This window comes from Odocoileus virginianus, chromosome 5 (genome assembly GCF_023699985.2).
Source record: "Odocoileus virginianus isolate 20LAN1187 ecotype Illinois chromosome 5, Ovbor_1.2, whole genome shotgun sequence".
Taxonomy (NCBI): Eukaryota; Metazoa; Chordata; class Mammalia; order Artiodactyla; family Cervidae; genus Odocoileus; species Odocoileus virginianus.
Genome location: NC_069678.1, coordinates 19,853,252 through 19,859,891, shown reverse-complemented (window position 1 = coordinate 19,859,891; position 6,640 = coordinate 19,853,252). Strand labels below are relative to the sequence as shown.

Here is a 6,640-nt window from a genome sequence, read left to right as displayed (position 1 = left end):
GGCAATGACTAACACACTGTCTTGTTCCTGATTTGGAACATATCATCTTTCACCATTGCCATATTAAACTGTCAATTCTACATACATGACATTTATCACACTTATCCCTTCTATCCCTACCTAGTGCCAACACTTTTTATCAGGAAAAGATGTTATATTTTGTGAAACGCATTTTCTTAATCTATGAAAGTGAAAAGTGGTTCAGTCGTGCCAGGCTCTTTGGGATCCCATGGACTGTAGCCCACCAGGCTACACAGAGAATACTGGAGTGGGTAGCTGTTCCCTTCTCCAGGGATGTTCCCTTCCCAGCCCAGGGATGGAACCAAGGTCTCCCACATTGCAGGCTTATTTTTTACTGTCTGAGACACCAGGGAAGCCCAATAAAACTGCAGCGAGTAGCCTATCCCTTCTCCAGAGGATCTTTCTAACCCAGAATTCAAACCGGGGTCTCCTGCATTGCACTTACCAGCTGTGAAGTGAAAGTCCCTCCGTCGTGTCTGACTCTCTGAGACCCCATGGAATTCTCCAGGCCAGAATACTGGAGTGGGTAGCCTTTCCCTTCTCCAGGGGAGTCTTCCCAACCCAGGGATCAAACCGAGGCCTCCTGCTTCACAGGAGGATTCTTTACAGCTGAACCACAAGGGAAGCCCTCCCTGTCAGGGAATTGAACCTCGGCCTCCTGCATGACAGGCAGGGATACTCACCCCTATACTAACAAGGACAGCATTTACCAGCTGAGCCACCATCTATAATTTGTCTTTTTTAGGCCAATATGGTGAATCACATTGATTAATTTTCAAATGTTAAACCAATCATGAACTCCCAAGATAACCTCAGTTATAATACATTATCCATTTTATATATCATTGGATTCAATTTGCTAAAATATTGCTAAGAATTTTATACCTGGGTGTCAGGATGGCCGAGCGGTCTAAGGCGCTGCGTTCAGAATTTTATACCTATGTTCATGGCAGTCAGCCTCTAAGACGGCCCCCAACGATCTCTCCCACCTTGAAACAGCCCCTTCCCATACTGCACAATAAAGGACCAGCACAGTATTCTCTAAATGTTGCTATTTCGTTCCTGAGATTAGCTTTCAGACGCTGTGGCTTCCGTCTTGCTTGCTCTCTCTCGCTTGGATCACTCGTGCTGAGGAAAGCCAGTTTCCGTGTTCTAACCAGCCCTCTGGGAGAGGCCCCAGAGCAGAGGAACTGCCGACTCTTGCCAATGGCCACATGAATGAGTTTAGCCTCAGATTCCCCAGCCTTAGTCAAGACTTCAGATGATTTTGACCTTAGATGATGAACTGATTGCAACCTGTTGAGAGAACCTTAACCAGAACCATCCAGCTAAAGTCTGGGTTCCAAATCCTCAGAAACTCTAAGAAAATATATATGTTTTTGTTAGGCAGCAATAAAAAATAATACAGACATCTTTATATGGAGATAGTCTGATCCATTCCAGTCTTGCATTTTTTTTTAATTTTTATTTTTTTTTCATTTATTTTTATTAGTTGGAGGCTAATTACTTTACAATATTGTAGTGGGTTTTGTCATGAAACTGGAGCCCATTATTCAGTCTTGCTTTTAAACGTTGTTAGGCTACATAAGAATTGTACTTAGTCCAAGCAAGATCTTCCTTAGTACCCTACCCAGTATTCTGGGAATTATAAGGTTTCCCACTGCTTTCTCTCAGGTGGTTCGCTCCCCAGCCTCAGGGAGTCTCTCTGTGTGCACGTGTGCTGACCGTACAGAACTCAACACTCACAGGAGTGCCCTTGCAGACCTTGTTTTCCTTGTGCAGTTCTCTTTTCTCCAGTAGTCTGTCCAAGGAACTCCAGCTGGCTTGGCATTCCCTAACTCCTAGCTTCATCTCCTCAAATTTCCTGGTTCCTCCTTTCTGCAAATTCCCTTCAGGCAACCAGCTGGGACAATCGCTGGATTTACCTAATTTGTCTCCTATCTCCCAGGGATCATTGACCTTCATTGCCTGATGGCCAGTGTTTTCAGTGCCACTGCTTCATTTATTTAATTTGGTTTTTCAGTTGTTTCAGGTAGGAAAGCCCAACCCAATTAGTCTCTCTTAAGCTCCAGAGAAACAGAATCAATAGGATATGTGTATATAAAGGGAGATTTCTTTTAAGGAATTAGCTCATGCAACTGTAGAGATTGGCAAGTCCAAAATCTGTAGGGTAAGCCAGAAGTCTGAAGACTGAGGGAAGAGCCAAGGTTGCAACTCAAGTTCAAAGGCCATCTTCTAGCAGAATTCCTACTTGCCCAGGAGAGATCAGTCTTGTTCTGTCAGGGACTTCAGCTGAGAATCAATTGCCTCTACAACCTGCTTTACTCAAAGTACAACAATGTAAAGGTTAATCTTACCCAGAAACATCTTCACAGAAACATCCAAAATGATGCTTGACCAAATAGCTGGGCACTATGGCCCAAACAAGTTGACATATAAAATTAACCATAAGAGTAATATAATGAAAATAAACAATTACATTGATTATTAGGAACCAAGATTTTCAGCTTAACAGACACAAAGTCTAAAAAGTACCTGGTTTTTAAAATTTGGAATTATGAGCATAATTTTCTTTTTCCTAACAACAACAAAAAATATTTTCTAGCTCAGTGCCCTAAAAAGGTCCAGAACCTCTAGCAATAAATACTACTAGGGCCTATAGTATCTAGAGATCATTTTTTTATTAAAAGGAAAAAGACTTCTTGAAGAAAAGGCTTCCTTTGACAGGTGGGCCCTTTTCCCACTGCTTAGGCACCACGGGGTACCTCTCTCTTTAAAGAGCCTGCAGTCTCATCTGAAGGTGACCTCGGTGAGGTCTGTAGGAATCACACAGATTTAACTTGTATTGGGTGAGTCACAGCTCCTAGGGACATGCAGAGGGAAGTGCAGATGCCACAACTCCTAGGGATCTGACTCCTGGCACATCTCCTGACTCTACTCAGTAGTTACACTCTCATCCCAGAGGGGATTCAGTCTTTCTAGGATGGAATCTCATCCCTTTGGTTCAAGAGCATAGGCTTGATTCCACAGGTAAACTTAGACTTACAAACCTAAACTTTTTGGATTTTTCAGAATTAAATTCAGGAAAACAAATGCATCACAATAAATGAGTTAGTAAACATATTTTATAAAACATCTAAACTGGTATTTTTTTTAAATTTGTCTAGAGTAGGGCTAGAAATAATTTTGTCCTGAGACATCTTGTGATACCAGAAAGCAAAGAAGCTATCAATACAAAAGAATATTATGAGTTATGTCAGAAGAACATAGGAGACAATTCAAAGGGGCCCACTGGCCAAAACTAATAATGAATGTAATGGAAGGAAACACATCAAGTATTTTTTTTAAACCCATGAATTCATAATGATATTCAGAGTTGGAGAGGACTTCATTGATCATCTTGAGAGATTTGCTAAGATATAACTCATCCTGGAAACTAGTAAAGGAAAAAGCTGTTACAACTGCTTTTGTTGTAACTAATCAAATAGTTGATGACAATGTTTCTTTACAAATAATCTTGCTAATAAATACAAAAGAAATACTAATAAAATCACCATTTTTCATCCCTTAATGAGATAATGGCTCTAGGAAACAGTCATCAATATCTGCTAAGACATTAAATAAATGCAGAACCACCTACAAAGTATTTTTCATCAAAAGAAAAGAGGAGAGCTTGAATCTGATCAAACCTCAGATTCAACGACAGTTTTCAGGAAATAAGGAAGACAGAGGAAAATGTTAAAGGATACCGTGAACATGAATTACAAAATCTACAAAGTGACAATGTAAAAATAACTTTTTTTCCAACAAATATATATTTTTTTAAAGGAGGACATGGATAGGTTAAAAACCATTTAAGAGTCTTAACAAAGAATCTGATTCAGCAGTTCTAACAAGGTGGATGAAACTGGAGCCTATTATACAGAGCAAAGTAAGTCAGAAAGAAAAACACCAATACTGTATACTAATGCATATACATGGAATTTAGAAAGATGTAATGATGACCCTATATGCAAGACAGTAAAAGAGACACAGATGTAAAGAACAGACTTTTCAACTCTGTGGGAGAAGGCGAGGGTGGGATGATTTGAGAGAATAGCATTGAAGCATGTATATTATCATACGTGAAACAGATTACCAGTCCAGGTTCGATGCATGAGACATGGTGCTCGGGGCTGGTGCACTGGGATGACCCAGAGGGATGGGATGGGGAGGGAGGTGGGAGGAGGGTTCAGGATGGGGAACACATGTACACCCATGGCTGATTCATGTCAGTGTATGGCAAAACCACTACAATATTATAATTAGCCTCCATTAAAAAAAAAAAAGAACCTGATTCAGATACATCAATATTCAATTCAGTTCAGTCACTCAGTCATGTCTAACTCCTTGTGACCCCATAAGCCACAGCACGCCAGGCCGCCCTGTCCATCGCCAACTCCTGAAGTTTATCCAAACTTATGTCCATTGAATCGATGATGCCATCCAACCATATCATACTCCATTGTCCCCTTCTCCTCTGGCCCTCAATCCTTCCCAACATCAGGGTCTTTTCCAATGAGTCAGCTCTTCACATCAGGTGGCCAAAGTATTGGAGTTTCAGCTTCAGCATCAGTCCTTCCCATGAACACCCAGGACTGATTTCCTTTAGGATGGACTGGTTGGATCTCCTTGCAGTCCAAGGGACTCTCAAGAGTCTTCTCCAACACCACAGTTCAAAAGCATCAATTCTTCTGCACTCAGCTTTCTGTATAGTCCAAGTCTCACATCCATACATGACTACTGGAAAAATCATAGCCTTGACTAGATGGACCTTTGTTGACAAAGTAATGTCTCTGCTTTTTAATATTAGAAAGATGTATATGTGATAGTTGGGGAAATCTGAACTTTGGCTTGATATTAGATAACATCTTAGTCTGTTCAGGCTACTATGACAAAAATACCATAGACTGTATGACTTATAAACAATAGAAATTTATTTTTCACATTTCTGAAAGTTGTGAAGATCAAAGTGCTGGCAGATTTGGTGTCTAGTGAGTTCCCACTTACTGGTGTTCATAGATGAATGGCTATCTTTTTTTCACTGTATCCTCGCAGTATGGAAGGGGCACCTAATCACCTCCTAAAGGCCTCATTTCCTGATATTATCACATTGAGGGTTAGCTTTCAAAATATGAATCCTGAGAGGACATAAACATCCCACCTACAGCAGATGATATTAAATAATTATTTTTAAGGTATGTGATTATATATATATCAATGTGTTAGTCACTCAGTGGTGTCAGACTCTGCGACTCCACAGAATGCAGCTCACCAGGCTCCTCTGTCCATGGAATTCTCCGGGCAAGAATACTGGAGTGGGTAACCATTCCCTTCTCCAGGGGATCTTCCCAATCCAGGAGTTGAACCCGAGTCTCCTGCATTGCAGGCAGATTCTTTGCTGTTGGAGCCCCCAGGGAAACCCACATATAATAGATTGATTACACACACACACACAGACACACACACACACAGACACACACACACAGAGACACACACACCACACACACACACACAAAGACACACACACAGACACACACACACACCTAGTAAATTGAAGAACTGAAGTTTGAATTTGTACCTGTCTGACATGGACAGAGGAACCTGGCAGGCTACAGTACACACACACACACACATATACAGACACACACACACACACACACACACACACACACACACACACGTATATATACATATATATTATAGAAATCTCTCTCTTAGATATAATCTGAAGCATAACATCCAACAAGTAGAATTAATTTTAAAGTAATTCACTGGAGGCTTGGAGGTTGGCATTAAATGAAACAGTATTAGCCAATGTTAGTTGTTAGAAACTCAGAAACAGGCAGTCATTATGCTGTTCTCTACCATTGGGTATGTTTGAAAGTTTTAAGGAAAAATATTAACAAAAAGAGGAGGTCTCTGGATTCAGACTCTGGGTTCACTTTCCAGCTTTGCTTCTTACTACTCATATAATCTTAAATAATTTACTTAACTTCTAAGCCTCAGTTTCCTTAAGGACTGAACAGTAAGGGTTCTCATCTCACAGGAGAGTAATAAGGATACATGAGACAGTGTACTTAGCCTGCTCAACACAATGCCAGGCTCACAGGTAAGCACCATAAGATGCTGGGCAAAGTCATCAGTACTTAATAACTTGTTATGTTTGTGAGATTTAATTTCCTTTCTGTCAAATTTCAGATCTTTTAGAAATATATAAATTAGGAGAAATTTTAAACTTTAAAAGGAAATCTATCAAGTCTCATTACAATCTTACTCATACCACCTATATATATTTTTACCATATAATATATATTCATGAAGAGTTCTACACATCATTTTGTCAATTAAAAAAAAAAAAAAACTTTGTCCACCAGAACAAAATCTGCAAAGGAACATATCTTGAGAAGTAGAATCACTGAGATAGAAATAAGAAACCGATGTGGAAACAATGAATCATGAAGTTATAATGATAGACTTCCCGTTCTTACATTGTCCTCATTTTGTTCAGAACTTTGAAAACACTATGTCTATATAAACATCTTTGGTGTCCCCACTGACTCACTGAGCTTTTGGCTAG

At 40.0% G+C, this 6,640-nt stretch overlaps 1 long non-coding RNA gene across 1 annotated transcript; it reads right to left on the bottom strand.

Annotated features, from left to right (window-relative positions):
* Nucleotides 1–837: 837 nt before the first annotated feature.
* LOC139035169 (uncharacterized) lies at nt 838–6,417 on the bottom strand. Its single transcript, XR_011487748.1, has 2 exons — nt 960–6,417; nt 838–906 (listed from the first exon to the last, which is right to left on the bottom strand). It is a non-coding gene; the product is annotated as an uncharacterized lncRNA (long non-coding RNA).
* Nucleotides 6,418–6,640: the final 223 nt, after the last annotated feature.